This window comes from Lissotriton helveticus, chromosome 5_1 (assembly GCF_964261635.1).
Source record: "Lissotriton helveticus chromosome 5_1, aLisHel1.1, whole genome shotgun sequence".
Classification (NCBI taxonomy): Eukaryota; Metazoa; Chordata; class Amphibia; order Caudata; family Salamandridae; genus Lissotriton; species Lissotriton helveticus.
This window is the reverse complement of record NC_136065.1, coordinates 1,175,319,911-1,175,346,270: the sequence shown is the minus strand read 5'-3', so window position 1 is coordinate 1,175,346,270 and position 26,360 is coordinate 1,175,319,911. Positions and strand designations below refer to the sequence as shown.

Sequence of the window (26,360 nt, the reverse complement as noted above, 5' to 3'; positions counted from 1 at the left end):
TCAATCCTGAAGGCAGAGTGCTTGGAATTATGTGAGATGGTGCTCTGGCATGAGCTAAGCCCGTCTGCAGCTTGCGGAACCAAGTCCTAATAGCTGTTCCATGATAACGCTATACCATATCCTCTTAAGTGCATTATAATCCTTGCGGTTGAATGCTAACTCTGGTATAACATTATCAAAACATGTCGAGTAAGGTGTCATACGAATTGGAATACTACCCCCTCGCCAATTGTGGCGACGGGGGTAGCATTCCACCCTTCTAGAGGGACACGACATGTATGTAACTGTGAACCCCGGTTAAAGTTAACTCGAGCCTTGGCATCACAAAATGGATGCTGCCACCACAGACACAAGTCTGACCTCCTGCTGCTGGGAGTCCTTCCAGAGAGGGAGGCTTGGACAAAGGGTTTCCTGCCTTGGGAGGTGCTAGCACCACCCCAGACAGGATTTTGTGTATTGGGTAGGACAGGCCTGAAAGGAATGAGACATGCCTGGGGCACACAAGGTGTCCTGTGCATACACCGGTTCAAACCAGTTGCTGGGGCATGCCTGCCCCAGCTCTGGCGCTAAACCGGACAAAGGATAGGGGGTGTAACCCCCCCCCTTCCTGGTCCCACCCATAGGAGAGACCTAGTTGTAGTACAGCCCCCTTTAGCAGGATAAAGGTAGGAGCTGGTCCCATTCCAAATTAGATTATCCTGAACTATTCAACAAGAAGAAACTCTGGCCTTCGACGTTCTGCTCCACAGAAGACTGAAGAATCTCCCTTGTGGACAAGGAGTGTCCACCCTGCAACTGCAGGCACCATCAAGCGTCCAGCGGCTTCACTTTGTCGTCTTCCCTTGAGGATCCAGACTTCAGAGCCCGACGAGACCCGGATTCCCAGACCTCTCCGACCTCTACCTACATCTGCAGCAAAGCTGAGACCCGTGGGTGCGACGAGACACGTGGGACCGGCCATCTTGAACGAACCTGCACTTCGCTTCCAGCATGACTCCCGAGGTAAACTCAACCAAGTGCTTTGGGGACTGAGAAGCCCCAGCCCCGAGCAGCCCCTGCACTGAAGATCAGCCCTTCAGCATCCACGAGATCTGCGTGGGGCCCTTCTGCTTTGTTGCTGCTCGACGCGTTGTCTGGTCATTTGCCGGCTGGCTAGTGGCCTCCCAGACGACGAACCTTTGAATCTTTGCTGCTGGTCTGGTTGCTCCAGACTGGCCCTTGCTCCCTTCCAAAAGAGGGGCACCCCGGACTCTGCTAGTCCGCACCAGAAGCTTTCTTCACTCACCGCTTGGGTTGCCTTTGCCAAGGCCTGCTGAGTCCATTTCCGGATCCGACATCGCCGACAGCGAGAGCCTGCGTGGGACAGCTCGTGCCTCCATCCTGGTCGTCGAAGACGCCTCCTGGTCCACGTGGCTGCAGAGTCAAGCGTCCACTCTTCACCTGATCGCGACGACGACATCTGGTTCCTTCCTGGTTCCACTCCAGTCACTGGCTAGTGACTGTGAACATTGTCACCTCTGCTTTCAGGTCTCCTTCTTCAACAATCCACCCTTGGATTGCACCGGACATCTTCCTCCTGGTCGCCTGCAGCATCTTTTCTTTCAGGCTCCATTGACTTCAACGTAAGAACCCAATGCACTTTGACACCTATGCACCCGCGGCCCGTGGGTGAGGTAACACGAGCATTTCGGTGCTCAAGGGTAGTTTAACTGTCCTAGTGTTGAGTTCCACAGTCGTTTTAGTCCTACCTAGTCAGGATTGTCCGTACTCACCTTTAACTTGAACTGTACTGTCCATAGACGTTGTTACGCATCTCGCGTGTGAGTTCACACTCTGCACACGCGTTCCGTGGGCCTCCTATTACTTACCTGAAGTTAGTATAGAGTGGTCCCATCGATCCTACAGCCTCTGGACAGCTCCATTCCTATTATCGACTTTCACATTCCACTTACTTAGTATATGGTTTGTCGTGCCCCTAGGGCACCATTGTAATTTTGTGCGACTTGTAGTATTTTTCGTAAGAGATTGTCATGTGCTTAGCCCTCTGACCTCATAAAGAGTTCAGAGGTGTTGTTATTAATATATATACTGTTTATTTTCATAACAACCTGTGTGGTGTCCTTTCATCTGGTATTCAAGGGGTTATATTGTGGTAAAACAGCTGGCTTCACATGCCAAAAGAGTTTAGCCTAAGACTGCTTTGTCCATGCTACCATTAGGATAGCTGGTTCATAAGGTTGACTTACAACCAATCACCATAAGGGTTGTTTGGACTGATACAAGGTGATCACTAGAACTAGTGAGCATCATATATCAGGCCAACTTCTCACATTGGTGTGCAGCGGTTGGGATTTGAGCTTGCTGTTGTTTTTACCACGTATAATCTTGAAATATCATTTGAAAGATCACATAAGGTACCTAGGTACATTTAACAAGCTTAGAAATGCTCTGAGTTCTACTGAACTAGCTGTTGTAGTAGAAAGGGCCTAGCACACCCTGACTACAACTCTTAGCAAGGGATCAGTAGGAAAACCCATAGTGTAGGTAAGTGCATCACTAGAAAGCATGTCTACCCATGGAGAGTCTTCAGAGACTCCCCTAGTGGTTAGTGACCCTCCACAGGTCCTTTCCAGATATGCAGCTCTCAGTTTCCAGGAGATGAGACAATTGTGTACCTCCAGGAAATTGAAACAGGGTTCTAACCCTACCACTCCCTTTCTGTTAGGTCTCTTAGAGACATATGATGCTAGAAAGGCTTCTAACACAGATGGGAGCATGTCAGCCTTAGAGGGTACCCTTGGAGATCCAGACCTCCCTGAAACAGAGAATGTAGAAGAGGAGGAGGAAGAAGAGGACACCTCTGGGGATGAGGCAGACAAGGGTCTTGAGGTAGTCAGCAGACTAACCAGGGCCAACTTAGACCTACATAGGGAAGGATCTGGGGGCCCCCCAGTACTGACCCTAAGCAGGCCTCACTTTGGAGCTAGGAGAGATAGATCTCATTCTAGGGACTCCAATAGATCTGTGCACTCTCATGCCTCTGCTCAGAGGAGAATGACTTCTCCCCAGAGGAGAATGACTTCCCCTCAGAGGAGAGAGCATGAAGCAAGGATGAGACAGGCTAATCTGAGGATCCAGAGGGAAGAACTTGCCCTTGCCAAAGAGAAGCTTGCCTTTGCTAGAGAGCAACAGTTAAGTGGGGTAGCCCCCACTGGTGGCAGCACTATCCCTAGGGATAGAGACAGGAGTTTTGATAATAGACACCTGAGTAAAATAGTGCCCTCCTATAAGACAGGAGATGATATCCACAAGTGGATAACTGCTTTGGAGAGAGCCTGCAAAGTACAGCAGGTACCCCAGAGTCAGTGGGCAGCTATATTGTGGCTCTCCTTTGAAGGTAAAGGTAGAGACAAGCTCCTTACTGTTAGAGATGAGGATGCAAATGATTACCAAGTCTTGAAAACTGCTCTGATTGATGGGTTCGGCTTAACCACTGAACAGTACAGGTTGCTGTTCAGGGATACCCAGAAAACTCAGGCTCAAGATTGGACTGACTTTGTGGATTGTGCCACTACGGCTCTGGAGGGCTGGTTACTGGGAAGAAAAGTTACTGATTACACAGGATTGTATAATCTAATCATGAGAGAGCAAATCTTAAATAATTGTCAGAACCAGTTGTTGCATCAGCACTTGATTGACTCAGATCTGACCTCTCCCCAAGAATTGGGAAAGAAGGCAGACAGATGGGTCAGGACAAGGGTCAAGCAGCAGAACCAGAACCAGGGTGGTGGCCAGAAGAAAGCAGACCAGAAGGGTAATTAGAATAAGCAAAATGACCAGAAGTCTTCAACAGGGCCCCAACAACCTAAGGAGGGTGGGTCCCAAAATTCCCAAAAGAAGAAGAATGATGGTCCTAAGAAACCAAGATGCCAATACTGTAAAAGTAAGACTCACTGGTTTAGTGAGTGCACCAAGAAAGGCCAAACTCCTACCACTACTGTCCCTAAGACACCTGCACCCCCTAGTACAGTTAGTAGTGGTAGTGTACCTCCCAAGGCTATAGTTGGGTTAACCCTGGGAACTGAGGTGGGTTCTAACTTAGTTAGAATTCCTACTCAGGCAGTTCTTGTTTGTACTGGGGACATGGATATGACCCCTACTGTAAGTCCTAGTACTCTGGGCAAATACAGGCAAACACCTTTAATTAATGGAAAATGGCTCAGGCCTACAGGGACACATGTGCCAGTGTCACCATGGTGACACCAACATTTGTGGACCCTGACCAGATCATGCTAGGTTCAAATTACCTAGTGACCAATGCTAGCAATGTCACTACCAATCACAGTATGGCAGTTGTTAATTTCTCCTGGGGAGGGGTAACTGGCCTTAAAAGGGTTGTAGTTAGTTCAGACCTCCCAGTAGATTGTCTTTTGGGCAATGATTTGGAATCCTCACTGTGGTCAGATGTGGAGTACAGGACTCATGTAGAAATGCTAGGTCTCTCCTCACATGTCCTTGCTGTGACTAGGTCACAGGCCAAGAAATGCCCAGCTGAACAAGTGCTGGATCCTGGAAGAATGGACCAGACACTACCCAAGAGAAGGAATGGTAGGGTAAAGGCAGAGCCTTCCCCCCTGCCTCAGGTTGAGGATCAGCCCTCTCAGGAGGCTGACCCAGAGACCCCAGAAGGAACTGTCCTAGAAGAACTTGAGCCTGATCAGGTTGAGTTTCTTGGGACAGGGGGACCTTCCAGGGCAGACTTGAGGCAGGCCCAATTAGATTGTTCCTCTCTTGAACCCCTCAGACAGCAGGCTGCTGCTGAGGCTGCAGGGAATGCTACAGGTGCCCATAAGGTATATTGGGAAGATGGACTCCTATACTCTGAGGCAAGAGACCCCAAGCCTGGTGCTACCAGGAGGCTGGTCATCCCCTTGTCTCTTAGAGGTTTCCTTCTCACCTTAGCCCATGAGATTCCCCTTGCAGGTCACTTAGGCCAGAACAAGACTTGGGACAGGCTTGCCCCACACTTTCACTGGCCTCATATGTCTGAAGACACTAAAGAGTTTTGTCGCTCATGTGTCACCTGTCAAGCCAGTGGCAAATCAGGTGGCACAACAAAGGCCCCCCTTATACCACTACCTGTGGTGGGGGTTCCCTTTGAAAGAGTGGGGATGGACATTGTTGGACCAATGGACCCCCCAACAGCATCTGGGCACAGATTTATACTGGTGGTAGTGGGTCATGCCACCAGGTATCCAGAAGCTATTCCCCTTAGGACCACTATAGCTCCTGTTGTGGCCAGGGCCCTACTTGGAGTTTTCTCCAGAGTGGGGTTTCCTAAGGAGGTTGTCTCTGACAGAGGTGCAAACTTCATGTCAGGATACTTGACTGCTATGTGGAAGGAGTGTGGTGTAAATTACAAATTCACCACACCCTATCACCCACAATGCAATGGGCTTGTTGAGAGATTCAACAAGACCCTCAAAGGTGGTCACATTGCGGGATGGAGGCTGCAGAGTTCCACGCCTCTGCGTAGTCTCCGGCGGCTCGTGACCTGTGACCCCGCCTCTACGATGGCGGCTCACAGACACTAGCAGGCTGCTCCTACACATACAGGGGGAAAGCAGAGCAAAAGAAAAGTACGGGAAAGTATTGGATCCGTAGCCGCATCTGGAGCAGGAAAAGCGGCTTCGGCAGATAAGGCTCCGAAATCTTGCTTTTCTTTCCGAGCCTGCCCGAACCTGTCCGCAGAAGAACTGCCTACGCCCACGCTGCCTAAATCGGATTGCTGAAGGTAGGCTCGTCGCGCTAGCGGTTTTCCATTCTGAGAGCAGCCAGCGAGGGGGGGTCTGCAAGTCTTTCTGGAGCTGGCGGCGGACAGGGAGGCGGCAGGACATTTGGTGTTAATTGGTTTAAAGGAGGAAGGACGCTGGTATTGTGAGTGAAGTCGTGAGGTCCTGGAAAAAAAAATAAACTGCAGCGGGGGAAATTAACCGGTTTCCAATACTGAACTGAACCTCTTTCTGAACCTCTCTCTCAAGATATAAGGCACAGTGGTGATAACAGGTTCTAAAGATCTGGCCTGATTTTAGAATCACGAGGAAAAATTATTTTTGAAATCAAAATGGGCAAACCACAGAAGGAGGGAGATGATGCAGTTAAGCTCAGCAGAGTGGAAGCAGCTGCACGACAAAAGGCTAAAACTCGCCTTGCCTTAGCCAGGAAGGCTGAGCGTAAGGCTGCTAAAGATAGGAATAGAGATGGTAATAGGGTGGAAAACTCCGTAATGGAGGATTCTACACCTGAGTCAACAGATGATGAATCACTCCCCCCCTCTGTTTCTCTGCAGCAGGAAGATCAGCGAAAGGCAGTAGTGGAGGGGGGCAATATGGAGGACATTAACATCGCAGACTCTCTGTCCCACTCTGAGGTAGATGCTCAACTTCAAACCCCTAAAACTCCATCGATTCCTGTCTCGGCTGTGCCCCAGGCAGTGGAGGAGAAGAGAAAGAGTGGTGTCGGGGGGAGTGGTACTGGGGGGAAGGAAGTGAAAGACTTTCCACTTTTTGCGAAAAAAAGACACCTCCAAAAACACTTCCCCCTCTTTCGGTACAACCACCTCAAGTCTCCACTACTTCTGTGGCATCATCCTTGAGAATATCAAATACGGATCCCGGCACGATTGAAACATTATCTCAAACTTCGCCTCCCATAGTAGATTACCTGAAAAGCTCAGGCGAAGATGGGATATCCTTTTACCCTGCCTCCTGTTTGCTTACAGAGAGGTCCCACAGAAGGGGGTTGGTTACAGCCCTTTTGAGCTTCTGTTTGGGCATCCTGTAAGAGGACCCCTATGTCTTGTAAAGGAAGGATGGGAATTACCTCTCAAAAAGCCTAAGCTTGACATAGTGGACTATGTACTTGGTCTCCGCTCCAGGATGGCAGAGTACATGGAGAAGGCATCTAAAAACCTTGAGGCCAGCCAAGAACTTCAAAAAGCTTGGCATGACCAAAAGGCTGTCCTAACTGTGTATCATGCAGGACAGAAGGTGTGGGTGTTGGAGCCAGTGGCCCCAGCAGCTCTCCAAGACAAATGGTCTGGACCCCATACAATCATTGAGCAAAAGGGAGAGGTCACCTACTTGGTGGACATGGGAACTCCCAGGAGCCCCCACAGGGGGCTTCATGTAAACAGGCTCAAAGCATTTGTCAACAGGGAGGACATTGGCTTGCTCATGGCCACAGATGAGGGGCAGGAGGAAGAGAGTGACCCTCTCCCAGACCTGCTCACTCAGAACCCTGATGATGGGTCAGTAGATGGGGTAGTCTTTTCTGACAGCCTCTCTGCTCATCAACAAGAGGATTGTAAACAGGTTCTTCAATCCTTCAGGCAAATGTTTTCACTGACCCCCAGTCAGACAAACTGGTGCACCCATGAGGTGGATACTGGTGACAGTCTGCCTGTCAAGAGTAAAATCTACAGGCAACCTGACCACGTCAGGGACTGCATAAAGAAAGAAGTCCAAAAGATGTTGGGATTGGGAGTCATTGAACCCTCAGAGAGCCCTTGGGCTAGGGCTGTAGTTCTAGTGCCTAAACCTCACACCCAAAATGGTAAGAGTGAGGTGAGGTTTTGTGTAGACTACAGGGGTCTCAATGCTGTCACTAAGACAGATGCCCATCCAATACCTAGGGCAGATGAACTGATAGACAAATTGGCTTCTGCAACTTTCTTAAGTACATTTGACCTAACAGCTGGTTATTGGCAGATGAGGTTAGCGGAGGATGCCAAGGCCAAAACAGCATTTTCTACCCCAGGAGGTCATTACCAATTTGTGGTGATGCCCTTTGGTTTGAAAAATGCACCTGCCACTTTTCAAAGGTTGGTGAACCAAGTTCTCACTGGATTGGATGACTTCTGTGCAGCATATCTAGAGGATATTGCTGCCTTTAGCTCCACCTGGGAGGATCACCTGATCCACCTGAGGAAAGTTTTGGAGGTCCTGCAAAAGGCAGGCCTCACTATCAAGGCTACTAAGTGCCAGATAGGGCAGAGTCAGGTTGTGTACCTGGGCCACCTTGTGGGTGGAGGCCAGGTTAAACCACTGGAGAGCAAGATACAGGCCATAAAGGACTGGGCTCCTCCAACCAACCAGACACAGGTCAGAGCTTTCTTGGGCCTGTCTGGTTACTATAGGAAGTTTGTCAAAGATTATGGGTCCATTGTGACACCACTTAATGACTTGACAAGCAAGAAAATGCCGAAGAAAGTTCAGTGGACAGTTAGCTGTCAGAAGGCATTTGATGACCTAAAGCAGGCCATGTGTACTGCACCTATTCTCAAGAGTCCTGACTACTCCAAAACCTTCATTGTCCAAACAGATGCATCTGAGTTGGGTGTGGGAGCTGTTCTTTCTCAACTGAATATTGATGGTCATGACCAGCCCATTGCTTTTATAAGCAGACGGCTGACCCCTAGAGAGAAACGTTGGTCAGCTATTAAGAGGGAGGCTTTTGCTGTGGTTTGGGCCCTGAAGAAGTTGAGGCCATACTTGTTTGGAACTCACTTCAAGATTCAGACCGACCATAAGCCCCTCTTATGGCTAAATCAGATGAAGGGTGAAAACCCCAAACTTCTTAGGTGGTCCATTTCCCTACAGGGGATGGACTTTACAGTGGAGCACAGACCAGGGACTGACCATGGCAATACAGATGGTCTCTCCAGGTATTTCCACTTAGAACAGGAAGGCTCACCTGGTCAAGGTTAGTTTAATGTCCCTAAGTTTGGGGGGGGGGGGGGGGGGGTTATGTAGGAGAGTGGGGTCTGCAATCCTATGGTCACCCCAGATTTTTGCTTCACTGGTTTACGACTTTCCCTGGCTGTGGGCCTGCTAATCAGACCCACAGCCTAGCTGTTCTCTCTCTAAATTGACAACCATGTACTTTAGGTGCATTTACCAATTGGTACTGGGCCACCTTATCAGTCCCTGTACCCAGGGCATAGGTGTACCCAGGGCCTACCAGGGGCTGAAGCATGTATTATGCCACCCCTGGCTGGCCATCTAAATCTGACACAACTGGCTGCATGACAGCTGGGGCAGGGTGGTGTAAACACCCTTTGCTGTAGATATAGTATACCTATATCTAACCCTAAAATGGACACATAGATTCCTATCAGTCACTCCTATGGAAGGCCTTACCAATCCTGAAGGCAGAGTGCGTGGAATTATGTGAGATGGTGCTCTGGCATGAGCTGAGCCCGTTTGCAGCTTGCGGAACCAAGTCCTAATAGCTGTTCCATGATAACGCTATACCATATTCTCTTAAGTGCATTATCAACCTCGCGGTTAAATGCTAACTCTGGTATAACATTATCAAAACATGTCGAGTAAGGTGTCATACGATTTGGAATACTACCCCCTCGCCAATTCTGGCGACGGGGGTAGCATCCCACCCTTCTAGAGGGACACGACATGTATGTAACTGTGAACCCCGGTTAAAGTAAACTCGAGCCTCAGCATCACAAAATGGATGCTGCCACCACAGACACAAGTCTGACCTCCTGCTGCTGGGAGTCCTTCCAGCGAGGATGGCCTGGACAAAGGGTTTCCTGCCTTGGGTGGTGCTAGCACCACCCCAGACAGGATTTTGTGTATTGAGGTAGGGAGGCCGGAAAGGAATGAGACATGCCTGGGGGTACACAAGGTGCCCTGTGCATACACCGGTTCAAACCAGTTGCTGGGGCATCCCTGCCCCAGCTCTGGCGGGAAACCGGACAAAGGATAGGGGGTGTAGCCACCCCCCTTCCTGGTCCCACCCAGGGGAGGGACCTAGTCAGTAGTGCAGCCCCCTTTAGGAGAATAAAGGTAGGAGCTGGTCCTATTCAAAATTAGATTATCCTGAACTATTCAACAAGAAGAAACTCTGGCCTTCGACGTTCTGCTCCACAGAAGACTGAAGAATCTCCCTTGTGGACAAGGAGTGTCCACTCTGCAACTGCAGGCACATCAAGCATCCAGCGGCTTCACTTTGTCGTCTTCCCTCAAGGATCCAGACTTCAGAGCCCGACGAGACCAGGATTCCCAGACCTCTCCGACCTCTACCTACATCTGCAGCAAAGCTGAGGCCCGTGGGTGCGACGAGACACGTGGGACCGGCCATCTTGAACGAACCTGCACTTCGCTTCCAGCACGACTCCCGAGGTAAACTCGACCAAGTGCTTTGGGGACTGAGAAGCCCCAGCCCCGAGCAGCCCTTGCACCGAAGATCAGCCCTCCAGCATCCACGAGATCTGCGTGGGGCCCTTCTGCTTTGTTGCTGCTCGACGCGTTGTCTGGTCACTTGCCGGCTGGCTAGTGGCCTCCCAGACGACGAACCTTTGAATCTTTGCTGCTGGTCTAGTTGCTCCAGACTGGCCCTTGCTCCCTTCCAAAAGAGGGGCACCCCGGACTCTCCTAGTCCGCACCAGACGCTTTCTTCACTCACCACGTGGGTTGCCTTTGCCAAGGCCTGTTGAGTCCAATCCCGGATCCGACACCGCCGACAGCAAGAGCCTGCGTGGGACAGCTCGTGCCTCCATCCTGGTCGTCGAAGACTCCTCCTGGTCCACGTGGCTGCAGAGTCAAGCGTCCACTCTTCACCTGATCGCGACGACGACATCTGGTTCCTTCCTGGTTCCACTCCAGTCACTGGCTAGTGACTGTGAACATTGTCCCCTCTGCTTTCAGGTCTCCTTCTTCAACAATCCACCCTTGGATTGCACCGGACATCTTTCTCCTGGTCGCCTGCAGCATCTTTTCTTTCAGGCTCCACTGACTTCAACGCAAGAACCCAACGCACTTTGACACCTATGCACCCGCGGCCCGTGGGTGAGGTAACACGAGCATTTCGGTGCTCAAGGGTAGTTTAACTGTCCTAGTGTCGAGTTCCACAGTCGTTTTAGTCCTACCTAGTCAGGATTGTCCGTACTCACCTTTAACTTGAACTGTACTGTCCATAGACGTTGTTACGCATCTCGCGTGTGAGTTCACACTCTGCACACGCGTTCCGTGGGCCTCCTATTACTTACCTGAAGTTAGTATAGCGTGGTCCCATCGATCCTACAGCCTCTGGACAGCTCCATTCCTATTATCGACTTTCACATTCCACTTACTTAGTATATGGTTTGTCGTGCCCCTAGGGCACCATTGTAATTTTGTGCGACTTGTAGTATTTTTCGTAAGAGATTGTCATGTGCTTAGCCCTCTGACCTCAGAGAGTTCAGAGGTGTTGTTATTAATAAATATACTGTTTATTTTCATAACAACCTGTGTGGTGTCCTTTCATCTGGTATTCAAGGGGTTATATTGTGGTAAAACAGCTGGCTTCACATGCCAAAAGAGTTTAGCCTAAGACTGCTTTGTCCATGCTACCATTAGGATAGCTGGTCTATAAGGTTGACTTACAACCAATCACCATAAGGGTTGTTTGGATTGATACAAGGTGATCACTAGAACTAGTGAGCATCGTATATCAGGCCAACTTCTCACACCAGCTATCCTAGTGGCAGCGTGGACAGAACCGTCTTAGGCTAAAAGACTCTTGAGGGCGTGTAAAGCCAGCTGTTTTACCATATGTAACCCCTTGAATATCAAATGAAAGGACACCACACATGTATATATAAAATATATATGTATTTATTTACTAACACACTCCTCTGAACTCTTTATGAGATCACAGGCAAAAGCACATAACAAGTTACTTAATCAGAATACTTTAAGTTGCACAATTTACAGTTAGGCCCTAGGGACGTAGCAAACCATATATTAAGAAAGTGGTACAAGTACCACGTCACGAGAAAAGGAAAGGCCTAGGGCCTAGAGAATCGCTGGGGCTATACTATCTGACCCTTAGGTTAGGGGTAGGAGGCCCACACCCGGCGCGTGCAGTGTCTTTACACACACACACGTGAGTCAATGTTAAGTCAATGGGAACTTAGAAGTTAGATAAGTAAGGATTTAGGACACTTCCGGTCTGGCTAGAAGGAAACAACTAAAAACCTAGACACTCGGATAGTCAATACCCTTGGGAGCACCGAAGTACTCGCGTTACCTCACCCCCAGGAAGCGGGTGCCTAGGTGTGAATATGTGTCGGGTTTCGCCGTTGAAGTCTATGGAGCCTGTGAAGAAAGATGCTTCAGGCGACCAGGAGGAAGATGTCCGGGTGGATCCAAGGGTGGATCAAGGATGAAGAAGACCTGAAAGCAGAGGGGACAGAGTCTGGGTCACTAGCCAGTGACCGGGTGGAACCAGGAAGGAACCAGACGACGTCGAGGAGCAATCAGGTGCTGTCGTGAAGCTTGTCTCTTCAGCCACGCGGACCAGGATGCGTCGAGGACGACCAGGTGCTTGAGAGGAGCTGTCCCACGAAGGTTCTCGCAGATGGAGGGGTCGACTGCCGGGTTGGAGTCAACAAGCCTTGGCAAAGGCAACCCACACAGGATTCAAAGAAGGCTTCTGATGCAGACCAGCAAGGTCTGAGGGGCCTCACCTTTGCAGGGAGGCTGGGGCCAGTCTGGAGCAACCAGACCAGCGAGTTGGTTCAAAAGAATTGTCGTCACAGTGGCTACTAGCCAACGGGCCAGCAACCGGACAACGCATCGAGCAGAACACAAGCAGTAGGGCCCCACACAGAACTCGTGGAGTGTGGAGGGCTGATCTTCGGTGCAGGTGGAGCTCAGATTCGGGGCTTCTCAATCCCCAGTGCACAGCTTCGAGGATTCCTCAGGAGCTGCACAGTTAGCAAGTCGTGGACTTTTCAAGATGGCCAGTCCCACGTGTCTTGTTGCCTCCACAGATCTCAGCTATGCTGCAGACGTGAAGAGAGGGTCAGAGAGGTCTGGAAGTCTGGGTCTTGTCAGGCTCTGTGCTCGGGTTCCGGCGGGATACGTCGACAAAGCAAGCCGTTGATTTGCTGGACGGTGCCTGGTTGCCCAGGGTGGTCACTCCTTGGCCACAAGGGAGATTCTTCAGTCTTCAGCTTCAGCAGAACGTCGAAGGTCCAGAGTTTTGTTTCAAGTTTCAGTTCAGGATCAAATCTAAAGTCCAAGGACAGAGCTCCTACCTTTATACAGCTAAAAGGGGCTGGATTAGTTCCTAGGTCCCTCCTATGGGTGGGACCAGGAAGGGGGGAGGTTACACCCCTTTCCTTTGTCCAGTTTCGTGCCAGAGCTGGGGCTGGAAGCCCCAGCAACCGGTTTGAACTGGGGTATGCATGGAGCACCTAGTGTGCCCCAGGCAGTGTCTCAATCTATTCAGTCATCCCTGTCCCAATACACAAAGTCCTGTCTAGGGAGGTGCTCGCACCTCTCCAGGCAGGAAACCTATTGTCCAAACCTCAGTGACAGGAAGGACTCCCAGCAGCATGAGGTCAGACTTGTGTCTGTAGCAGCAGCGTCCATTTTGTGACGCTGGGGCTCTGGTTAACTTTAACCGGGATAGTCAGCAACAACATGTCTTCTCCCTCTAGAAGGGTGGAATGCTACCCCCGTCGCCAGAATTGGCGAGGGGGTAGTATTCCAAAGCGTATGACACCTTACACGACATGTTTAGATAAAGCCAAACCAGAGTTAGCATTTAACCGCGAGGTTCATAATGCACTTAAGAGTATATGGTATGGCAATATCATAGAACAGCTATAAGGAAATTGTTCCAAAAGTTGCAGACAGGCTCAGCTCATGCTAGAGCACCATCTCACACATAACCAAGCACTCTGCCTCCAGGATTATTAAGGCCTGCCATAGGAGTGACTTATAGGTTACTGTGTGTCTGTATATAAGGTTAGATATAGGAATACTATACCTAAGGAAGGGGTGATTACACGACCTTGCCCCAGCTGAGTGATCAGCCAGTTGTGTCAGTTTGAGTGGCCAGCCAGGGGTGGCATAATACATGCTTCAGCCCCTGGTAGGCCTTGGTTACACCTATGCCCTGAGTACCTAGGGTACACTTCTACAGGGGCTGACAAGGTGAACCAATTCCCAATTGTGGTTGTACCTAGAGTACATGGTGTGAATGTAGAGAGTGCATCTGGGTTGTGGGTCTGATTAGCAGGCCCACAGCCACATCTAAGTCGAAAACCAGTAAAGCAAAAGCAAAAAGTGGGGGTGACCATAGGAAGCAGACCCTACTCTCCTACAGAGGGGAGATAAGAAGTGTGGGGGTTGACAGGGGGCAGTGGGATTAGGAGATGAGAGGGTTTGGCAGTGGACAGTTTTGTATTCAAATGTATTAGTTTAAGTTAACATTCCTGATTATACAAAACTCATTTTTCACAAGTGGACTGAGAACACAGGTTGGAGAGCCTTTAAAATTTTGCCAGGTTAAGGGTCAAGAGGACACACTCAAATTGGTGGGGGTTGAAAAGGGAGACAGCTTTTATAGGAAGGGTTGAGAGGCAAGGAGAAAAGCTCCATCTGGGAACAAATATATGTGGCCCGTAGAGAATATATTTATTTGTTAAAAAATACAACGCAGAGCTGATTTTTTGAAAGTACTGTACAACAAAGTTCTTTTCTGTTTACATGATGGTGTCCTACAACATAGTTTGGCAAGTTAACAGTTTTCTCAGAATTCGTAATGATGCACAACAGTCAAGATGTGTGCCGATTTATTTTGATGAAAAGTAAAGCAAATGCTTTAACGGCTTAGCAATTAGTCAACAACTCTGCATGTTTTTAATAAAATCTACTATTAAGAAGTATATATGCTAGGTTTGGCACATGGGGAAAGTTACTCTGGTAACATTTTTATTTTCACTAGCGTACGCATGGCAATAGTTTGCAGAATTAACACTTTGCAGCCAGATTTGTTTATGCAGCAACGCACAGATACAGATCTTCACGCATGCTTTTTCCAAGCACAAACACAGGAGAATATTTTGACAGTACCTATTCACATGCACACTCTCTCACCGAGACTACTTACTTGATATGGCAATAGTAACATGTATGCTGAGATGCCAGTCCCACTAGTAGTGCTGGAGTTAAGAAACAAGTGAAAAAGTGTCCCCCCGCCTGCAATGGATGCCGGAAATTGAAGTTCTGCAATGATGTTGGTTAATAATCATACATTAGCAAGCATATGTTAACTCTTTAATAAACCTTGCCACAAAGAGGGTCAGAAGTAGATGTTCCACTCTGTTTTCTAAAACTGCAGTGCTTTTATTGGATGCCGCACCAAACACTACTGCAGCACCTAATATTACGCAAATAAATGTGAATCTTCCACAAAAACAAGGTAAAGCAAGGCGGCGAGTGCAGCAACAGATTGAAGGGTTGATTAGCATCACTTGAAGTAATGTAGCTCTGAAAAATACCTCTTTCTGGAGTGAACCGAGAAGCCATATTTGTGAGGTCTCTTCCCCTTGGAGCATGCCCAGTGGCACAAAGAACTACCCATTACAGCTATGTTGATAGTGCCTCTCTGAGATCGTTCCCTAAACCTATGCAGACCTTGTTCAGGCGTGAGCCTGCTGTTCCATAACACCAGACCTGCCAAACTTAACAAGTTTGAGTTACTGCTGTTTGAAAATGCCACACCGACTGATGTGAGGGCTGCCCAGTGCAGACAAAGCTCATTTCTGGATCAGGCTGACCAGTTCTTTGTTGGTTACATGGGCTCCAAGAAGGGACGGGCGGTGCACAAGTGGACCATCTCTCGGTGGGTCGTTTTGTGCATCAAGATTGGTTATTCCTTGGCAAAAAAGGAGCCTTCTGTGGGGCTGCGTGCCCATTCCACTCTGGCCACGGCGGCTACTACTGCCCTGGGTCGGGGAGTCCCCTTGCAGGACATCTGTCAGGCAGCTATGTGGGCCTCGCTGCACACTTTTGCCAAGCACTACTGCCTGGATAGCCAAGTCCGGAGAGATGGCTTTTTCGGCCGTTCCGTTCTCCAGGACTTTCTGGTGTGATCTTGGTTCGCACCCCCACCACCGGGGTTAGTATTGCTGGGGTATCTGTTCTAAGGTAAGGAATCTAACACTAACGTGTTTCTTTCAGATGCACAAGTTACTTACCTTCGGTAACGATATATCTGTAAGAAACATTAGGACTTGATTCCTTACCGCCCCACCCATCCTCCCCGTTTTGCGAATCGATATCTAGGGTTAAGGACATCCCTTTCAAGGCCCTAGTTTCATGGCACCAGTGTCGGTTTCTATCATGGCTCTGCGTTCCTGGCGCGGAAAGCTATGTACAGAACTGGCGTCAGCGTGCAAGGGCGACGTCCAAGTACTCAGATGACGTCATCCCGGCGATCACGACACTGACGACGGATGCGGAGCTGCAGACGACGCCTACCGACACGCAAGGGTACTGCTGACGAAAACTTTCCGGATTCAGTCTGACGCCTGGGGATATTCTAAGGTAAGGAATCGAACACTAACGCACAGGTTACTACTTGTGTAACGATATATCTGTAAGAGACATTAGTTAGTGATAGATTCCTTACCTTAGAATATTCCCAGGCGTCAGACTGGATCCGGAAATTCTTTGCGTAGCAGTACCCTTGCGCGTCGGTAGGCGTCGTCCGCGGCTCCGCGTCCGGCGTCGTGGGCGCCGTGATGACGTCGTCAGAGGACTTAGATGCCGCCTCCGCGTGCTTACGTCAGTTCTTATACACAGCTTTTTCGCGCCAGAAACGCAAAGCCATGATAAAAACCAACACTGGTGCAAGGAAACTAGGGCCCTGAAAGGCGATGACCTTAACCCTAGATATCGGTTCGCAGAACGGGGAGGATGGGTGGGTCGGTAAGGAATCTATCACTAACTAATGTCTCTTACAGATATATCGTTACACAAGTAGTAACTTGTGCATCTGAAAGAGACACGTTAGTGATAGATTCCTTACCTTAGAATAGATACCCCAGCAATACCAACCCCGGTGGTGGGTTTGCGAACCAATAATCACACCAGAAAGTCCTGGAGGACGGAACGGCCAAAGAAGCCATCCCTCCGGACTTGACTGTCCAGGCAGTAGTGTCTTGCAAACGTGTGCAGCGAGGCCCATGTAGTTGCCTGACAAACGTCCTGCAAGGGCACTCCTCGGCCCAGGGAAGTCGTAGTCGCCGTGGCCCGAGTGAAATGAGCCCTCAGACCAACAGGAGGTTCCTTCTTGGCCAAGGAGTAACACGCCTGGATGCACACGATGATCCACGGAGAGATGGTCCGCTTGTGCACCGCCCGTCCCTTCTTAGCGCCCACGTAACCAACAAAGAGTTGGTCATCACCCGGAAATGGCGTGTGCGATCCTGATAGTAAGAGAGCGCACGTTTTGGGTCCAGACGGTGGAGCCTCTCTTCCTCTTTCGAGGGATGCGGAGGCGGAAAGAAGGTGGGCAAAGTGATGGACTGCCCGATGTGGAAGTCTGTAACTACCTTGGGCAGGAAAGAGGGTCTTATCCGCAACACAACCTTGTCCGGATGGACAGAAAGGAAAGGAGGTTTGGAAGAATGAGCCTGGAGCTCACTCACTCTCCTGGCAGAGGAGATGGCAACCAGGAAAGCAGTCTTCAGAGTAAGAGTGGTCTGCTTAATTCAGGCACTCTGTTCATCACCACCCCCTTTTCTGAATCATTTTATCCACCATAAGCGTGGAAGGGGATACTCAGATGTGAGTCCCTTGCTCATTGCACCATCAGGATTCAAGCAAGCCGGGCCGACGACGCCTGAAATGGCAGAAACCGGTCCCCGGAAGCTTGTTTCCTTCCCAGTATAAGAATTGGCTTGGTAGTTTGGTTTGCCCTGTTCCCATCATGCACTGGGACAGGAACAGACTAATTTGCATATAGCCAAGTTCTGAGCTGGGATGGTGCAGTGAGCTAAAAAACGGTGATGGATCAAGCCCTGATCTTTGGACTGGGTAAGAGTGGTCTGCTTAATTCAGGCACTCTGTTCATCACCACCCCCTTTTCTGAATTAACAATCCTGGAGGCAGAGTGCTTGGTTATGTGTGAGATGGTGCTCTAGCATGAGCTGAGCCTGTCTGCAGCTTTCGGAACCCTGTCCTTATAGCTGTTCTATGATATTGCCATACCATATACTCTTAAGTGCATTATGAACCTCGCGGTTAAATGCTAAATTTGGTTTGGCTTTATCCAAACATGTCGTGTAAGGTATCATACGCTTTGGAATACTACCCCCTCGCCAATTCTGGCGACAGGGGTAGTATTCCATCCTTCTAGAGGGAGAAAACATGTTGTTGCTGACTATCCCGGTTAAAGTTAACCAGAGCCCCAGCGTCTCAAAATAGATGCTGCTGCCACAGACACAAGTCTGACCTCCTGCTGCTGGGAGTCCTTCCAGCGAGAGAGGCCTGGACAATAGGTTTCCTGCCTGGAGAGGTGCGAGCACCACCCCAGACAGGATTTTGTGTATTGGGACAGGGAGGGCTGAAAAGAAACAGACACTGCCTGGGGCACACTAGGTGCTCCATGCATAGTCCAGTTCAAACCGGTGCTGGGGCACTCCAGCCCCAGCTCTGGCGCGAAACTGGACTAAGGAAAGGGGGTGTAACCACCCCCCTTCCTGGTCCCACCCATAGGAGGGACCTAGTGAGTAAACCAGCCCCCTTTAGTAGTATAAAGATAGGAGCTGACCCAGGAGACTTTAGATTAATCCTGATGAAACTTTGAAACGAAACTATGGACCCTTCGACATTCAACCGACTTGAAGACTGAAGAATTTCCCTTGTGGCCAAGGAGTGACCACCCTGGGAGACCAGGCACCATCCAGCAACTCGACGGCTTGCTTTGTCCCTGTTCCCGCCGGAACTCGAGCGCAGAGCCTGACAAGACCTCAACTCCAGGACTCCTCTGACCCCACTGCACGACTCCACCACAGCTGAGCTCCGTGGAAGGCATCGGAATCCGTGGAACCAGGCAACTTGGAAAGTCTTCAACTTGCTAGCAGCGCAGCTCCTGAGGCATCCTCAAAGCTGTGCACTGGGCACTGAGACACCCCGACATCGAGCTCCACCTGCACTGACGACCAGCCCTCCACACTCCACGAGATCTGCGTGGGGCCCTTCTGCTTGTGTTCTGCTCGACGCGTTGTCCGGTTGCTGGCCCGTTGGCTAGTGGCTCTCTGACGACGATCCTTGTGAAAATCCATCGCTGGTCTGGTTGCGCCAGACTGGCCCTCGCTTCCCTGAAAAGGTGAAGTACCTCAGACCCTCCTGGTCTGCACCAGAAGCCTTTTGTTTATCCTGCGTGGGTTGCCTTTGCTTAGGCTTGTTGGCTCCAATCTTGAAGTCGACCCCTCCATCTGCGAGAACCTTCGTGGGACAGCTCCTCTCCAGGACCTGGTCGTCCTCGACGCCTCCTGGTCCGTGTGGCTGCAACGACAAGCTTCACATCCGCACCGGATTGCTCCTCGACGACGTCTGGTTCCTCTCTGGTTCCACCCGGTCACTGGCTAGTGACCTAGACTCTGTACCCTCTGCTTTCAGGTCCTCTTCATCCTAGATACACCCTTGGATCCACCCGGACATCTTCCTCCCAGTCGCCTGCAGCATCTTTCTTCAAGGCTCCATTGAGAACAACGACGAAACCCGACACACTTTGACACCTATGCACCCGCAGCCCGTGGGTGAGGGTAACGCGAGTACTTCGGTGCTCCAGTAGGGATCGACTATCCTAGTGTCCAGATTTATTAGTTGTTTCCTCCTAGCTAGACCGGAAGTGTCCTAAATCTTCATTTACTTACCTTCTAAGTTCCCATTGACTTAACATTGACTCCCGCGTGTGTGTAAATACACTGCACGCGCCGCCTGTGGGCCTCCTACTCCTAACCTAAGGGTCAGATAGTGTAGCCCCAGCGATTCTCTAGGCCCTAGGCCTTCTCCTTTCCCGAGTCGTGGTCCTTATACCACTTACTTAGTATATGGTTTTACGCGCCCCTAGGGCCTAACTGTAAATTGTGCTATTTAAAGAATTTCTAAGTGTAACTCGTTATGTGCTTTTGCCTCTGACCTCATAAAGAGTTCAGAGGAGTGTGTTAGTGAATAAATACCTATATATTTTATATATATCCTGTGTGGTGTCCTTTCATTTGATATTCAAGGGGTTACATATGGTAAAACAGCTGGCTTTACACGCCCTCAAGAGTCTTTTAGCCTAAGACTGTTCGGTCCACGCTACCACTAGGATAGCTGGTCTATAAGGTTGACTTACAACCATCACCATAAGGGTTGTTTGGATTGGTGCAAGGTGCTCACTAGAATAGTGAACATCATATACCAGGCCAACTTCTCACACAGAGGCCTCTGATCTCTGCCTCCCCCATGTGGCCCCCCCAGCCCAGGAGGGGCGCGTCCATCACAACTACGTGCTCCGGTTGGGGTAGGGAGAGGTATCTGCCGCTGACCCAATCGTGGTCCGTGAGCCTTCACTGCAACTGTCTTGCAGTGCCCTCCGAGATCAAGACATGGTCGGACAAGTTTCCCTGATGGTGGGCCCACTGAACCTTCAGGTCCCACTGCAGGGCCCGCATCCGCCACCTGGCGTGATGCGCCAGAAGGTTGCAGGTGGCCATGAGCCCCAGAAGCCGCAGTGTCAACCTGACCGAGACTCGGGATAAAGGCTGAAAGATCGGAATCAGAGCCTGAATATCCCGAACCAGCTGTTCGGGAGGATAAACCCGAAACTGCGGAGAGTCTAGAACCGCTCAGATGAAGAGGAGCGTCTGAGAGGGACATATTCTGCACATTGATGGAGAACCCCAGCAGGTGCAGGAGGTCGGCCATAGTCTGGAGGTGGCTGACGACTGTCTGGGGCGAGCCCGCCTTCAACAACCAGTTATCGTAATAGGGGAAGACTGACACCCCTAATTTGTGCAGATGAGCTGCGACCACCGCCATCACTTCCGTGAACACCCGAGGGGCGCTGGTAAGGCTGAAGGGGAGCACAGTAAACTGAAAGTCTCGTGGCCTACTGTGAACCGCAGGTAGCGCTAGCGGGCCGGCAGGACAGGGATGTGAAAATAAGCGTCCTGCAAGTCCAATGCTACCATCCAGTCTCCCGGGTCTAGGGCAGGTAAGACCTGAGCCAGAGTCAGCATCTTGAAATTCTCCTTCCGGAGGAAGCCGTTGACGTTCCACAGGTCCAAGATAGGGCGTAGGCCCCCTTTGCTTTTCTTGGGAACCAGAAAGTAGTGGGAGTAACAACCACACCCTACTTCTGGCCCAGGAAGGCGCTCGATGGCACCCTTGGCCAGGAGGGCCGTAACTTCATCTTGCAGAAGTTGCAAGTGATCCCCCGACACGCGGTGGTATTGCGGTGGCATGGCTGGAGGGGTCGCCTCGAAGGGGAGGGAGTAGCCCCTTCGGAGGATTTGCAGCACCCACCTGTCCGATGTGATGTCTTGAAAGTGGAGGAGTTGATGGCGAACCCTGCCCCCCACTGGCATTAAATTGGCCTGAAAGCTCAGACTAGGAAGACTGAGGCGGATGCTGCAGGGTTGGATGTGGACTGACCTCGCCATTGTCCCTGGCACCGCCACGGCGGTTAACAAGTCCGCCACCGCGCTGGATGTTAGTCTGCGGCCTGTGGCTGGCAGGACGTGTGGGGGTGCCCCTTCCTTGGCCACTAAAAGGAGCGAAAGGCCACAGTTTGCTGGCGCGGGGTCGACAGGCCCAAGAACTTGGCCGTAGCCCTGGAGTCCTTAAAGGGCTCAAGCGCACTGTCTGCCTTGTCGCCAAAGAGGCGTCGGCCATCAAACAGCATGACCATAAGGGTGTTCTGGACATCAGCCGAAAACTTGGCGGGGAACCGCCACCGTCGTTGCAATCGCCCTGCCTAGCGAGTCCGTGGTATCCAACCCACATCGAATGGAAGACCGTGCCGCATCTCGCCCCTCCGCAAGGGCTTGGGCGAGTTTAACCCGGGCCTCCTCCGCGACCATGTCCCACAGAGACTGGGTATAACGGCCCAAAAGGCAAGCGGTGTTGACCGACCGCAACCCCAAACTAAGTGAGGAGAACATCTTTTTTTCCGTACTGTTCATAGCTTTTGGATTCCCGATCAGGGGGAGCTGCCGGGAATGCGGTCTGGGAATTAGTGGCCTGGATAACCAGGATCTCGGGGGTAGGGTGGGTGGACAGGAAACAAGGGTCGCCCGGGGCCAGGCGGTGGTTAAGGCCTCATTGAACGGCAGTAGAGGGTCCGAAGAGCTTGCATGCGGTTTGAGGACCTCAGTGAGGAGGTTAGTCCTCACGGCCGCGACAGGGAGCTCAAGAGACAAGGTCTTGGCTGCCCACGTCAACACCACACTGTAGGCAGCCCCCTCTCCTGTAGCCACGGTAGGAGGGGAGACTAATCCAGTGTCGGGCGAAGTGTCCAAACCACTGGCCTTCCCTAGCTCACCTGTCCAGTCCTGAAAAGACTGGCACTCCCGTGCCAGAGGGTCCTCAGACCCCTCCCAATCCGCCTCGCCCTCCTGTGTAGCTTCTTCGACTTCTTGTGCCTCTTACCTGAGGACTTGGAGCCCGACAAGTGGTGTCGACTGTGAGAAGTTGGCCTGATATATGATGTTCACTAGTTCTAGTGACCACCTTGTATCAGTCCAAACAACCCTTATGGTGATTGGTTGTAAGTCAACCTTATAGACCAGCTATCCTAATGGTAGCATGGACAAAGCAGTCTTAGGCTAAACTCTTTTGGCATGTGAAGCCAGCTGTTTTACCACAATATAACCCCTCGAATACCAGATGAAAGGACACCACACAGGTTGTTATGAAAATAAACAGTCTATTTATTAATAACAACACCTCTGAACTCTTTAGGAGGTCAGAGGGCTAAGCACATGACAATCTCTTACAAAAAACACTACAAGTTGCACAAAATTACAATGGTGCCCTAGGGGCACTGTAGGAGAGTAGGGTCTGCTATCCTATGGTCACCCCAAATTTTTGCTTTTTGCTTCACTGGTTTTCGACTACTGAGGCTGTGGGCCTGCTGATCAGACCCCCAGCCTGCTGTTCTCTCACTAAATTACTAATACATGTGCTATAGGCACATACCACAATTGGAAATGGACTCCTTGTCAGCCCCTGTATAATGCACTATAGGTGCCCAGGGCATAGGGGCCACCAAGGCCTACCAGGGGCTGCAGCATATCTTTTGCCACCCCTGGCTGGTTCTTAAATTAACACAACTGGCTGATCACTCAGCTGGGGTAAGGTGGTGTAATCACCCCTTACTTAGATATAGTATACCTATATCTAAACCTATATCTGGACACATATAAACCTGTGAGCCACTCCTATGGAAGGCCTCATCAATCCTGGAGGCAGAGTGCGTGGTTTAATGTGAGATGGAGCTCTAGCATGAGCTGAGCCTGTCTGCAGCTGTTGGGAACAACTCCCTAAGCTGTTTCAGGATAATGCCATACCATATACTCTTAAGTGCCTTATAATCCTCGCGGTTATATAGCAACTTTGGTTTGGCTTTATCAAAACATGTTGTGTAAGGTGTCATACGATTTGGAATACTATCCCCTCGCCAGTTCTGGCGACGGGGATAGCATTCCACCCCTCTAGAGGGGTAAGACATGTTACTTTACTTAAATGCGGTTAATTTCTAAAAGGACCTTAGATCCACAAAATGGATGCCTCTGCCACAGACAAGAGTCTGACCCCCTGAAGCTGACCGAAACTCAGCCAAATGGGGCCTGGACAAAGGGGTTTCCTGTCGCAGGGGGGTGTTACCACCCTCCAGACAGGAGATAGTGGATTGTAGCAGGGAGGTTTGAAAGAAACCAGACACTGCCTGGGGCGCACAAGGCTGTCCCTTGCATAATCCGGCCAAACCGGTTCTGGGGCACTCCAGCCCTCGTGCCAGGGCGGCCTGGATCAAAGGAAGGGGGTGTATCCACCCACTTCCTGGGTCCCACCCATAGGAGGGGACCTAGCAGGTAATCCAGCCCCCAAAATTAGTATAAGACTGGGAGCAGTGCCAATGCACTTCAGATTATCCTGAAGAAACATAAGAAACGAAATTCTGGACCCTTCGACATCCTACTCGACGTAGAAGCCCGAAGAATCTCCCTTGTGGTCAAGGAGTGACCACCCTGTGCAAACAGGCACCATCCAGCCATCGACGTCTGCTTTGTCGCAGTTCCCGCCGGAACTCGAGCGACAGAGATCGACGAGATCAAGCTTGCCTGCCTTCCAACAGCCCGATCCACAGTCCCTGCAGAGCTGAGACCCGTGGAGGCGACCGGAAGCGTGGGGCACGCCATCTTGAATTGACCACGAGACGCTGACTGTGCAGCCCACGAGTGACCCTCGAAGCTGTACACCGGGGTTTGAGAAGCCCCAACCCAGAGCCACTCTTGCACCGAAGTTCAGCCCTCCACACTCGACGAGTGCTGCGTGGGGCCCTTCTGCTCCATTTGGCTCAACGCGTTGGCCCGGTCACTTGCCAGCCGGCTAGTGGCCCCTGTACCGACGAACTTTGAAATTCGACCTGTGAATCTGGTTGCTTCAGATCTACACCAGCTCCCCTGAAAAGGAGCCCCCACGCTGACCCTCCTGGTTCGAGTGAGAAGCAATCTCCCGGTTTCGCGTGGATTGCTCTTGCCAAGTGTTGTTTGCTCCAAACTTGAAGCCGACTGCGCCGACGGTGTGAGCCCTCGTGGGACAGATCGTGACCCGCTCCTGGACGTCGCAGATGCCCCAGAGCCCACGTGACAGCAGAGAGAAGCTCCTCGACGACCACCTGATTGCGCCCGACATTGCCTGGTTCCGTCCTGGTTCCACCCTGGTCACTGCTGAGTGACCCAGACTCTGTCCCCTCTGCTTTCAGGTACTTTTCGACTCGAGTCCACCCTTGGACTCCACCGGACACTTCTCTTTCACCCCGCCTGCAGCCCTTTCAGCTTCAAGCACCAAGAGCTTGCGTGACGAAACCCGACTCAACTTCGACCCTGTGCACCCGCTTCCTGTGGGTGAGGTAACTTTGCTCCGCCGGTGTTCCCACACTGGTACACATCTCTAGGGTCTGTGTCTTAAGTTTTGTTCCTCTAGGTTCAGCGGAAGTGTCCTTAAACTTTAACTTTGCAACTTTTACGCACCATTGGTTAACATTGGTGCATGCGTGCGCTTTCCGCACTGCTCCCGAATCCCGTGGGCCTCTCCCGACTTCAGCATTGCTTGTCCCGACTGCTCCCAGCGATTCCCTAGGCCCTAGGCCTAACCACTGTTCGATTGGTATCTCTTATACCACTTGTTTAGTATATGGTTTGAGTGGCCACCCGCCCTCATCCATAATTGTGCAACTTTGTATGTTTAAACTGTGCTTTTGATTTAACGCTTGTGCCCCTTTATTCATAAAGAATACTGGGGATTGTTTTTAGTAATAAATACATATATTTTTATAATATATACTTGTGTGGTGTCCTTTCATTTGATATTACAGGATTGTATGTGGTAAAACAGCTCGCTTAACACGACCTCTTAAGTTAAGCCTTTAGGCTGCTTAGTCCATGCTACCCCTAGGATAGCTTGTCTAACAAGGTTGACTTACAACCTGACACCATAAGGGATTGTTTGGTCTGATAATAGGTGGTTCCAGAATTGGAAACATCACCTATCAGGCCAACTTCTCACAGGCACGAAAAACCATATACTAAGTAAGTGGAATGTGAGAGTCGATAAAAGGAATGGAGCTGTCCAGAGGCTGCAGGATCGATGGGACCACGCTACACTAACTTCAGGTAGGTAATAGGAGGCCCACGGAACGCGTGTGCAGAGTGTGAACTCACACGCGAGATGCGTAACAAAGTCTATGGACAGTACAGTTCAAGTTAAAGGTGAGTACGGACAATCCTGACTAGGTAGGACTAAAACGACTGTGGAACTGGACACTAGGACAGTTAAACTACCCTTGAGCACCGAAATGCTCTCGTTACCTCACCCACGGGCTGCGGGTGCATAGGTGTCAAAGTGCGTCGGGTTCTCGCGTTGAAGTCAATGGAGCCTGAAAGAAAAGATGCTGCAGGCGACCAGGAGGAAGATGTCCGGTGCAACCCAAGGGTGGATTGTTGAAGGAGACCTGAAAGCAGAGGGGACAATGTTCACAGTCACTAGCCAGTGACTGGAGTGGAACCAGGAAGGAACGAGATGTCGACGTCACGATCAGGTGAAGAGTGGACGCTTGACTCTGCAGCCACGTGGACCAGGAGGTGTCTTCGACGACCAGGATGGAGGCACGAGATGTCCCACGCAGGCTCTCGCTGTCGGCGGTGTCGGATCCGGGATTGGACTCAACAGGCCTTGGCAAAGGCAACCCACGCGGTGAAGGGAAAAGACGTCTGGTGCGGACTA

At 50.8% G+C, this 26,360-nt stretch overlaps 1 protein-coding gene across 2 annotated transcripts in view; it reads right to left on the bottom strand.

Annotated features, from left to right (window-relative positions):
* The window catches only part of TDRD1 (tudor domain containing 1), a 2,637,228-nt gene that overhangs the window by 379,928 nt on the left and 2,230,940 nt on the right, over window positions 1-26,360 (bottom strand). The gene's annotated exons all lie outside the window — the stretch shown is intronic.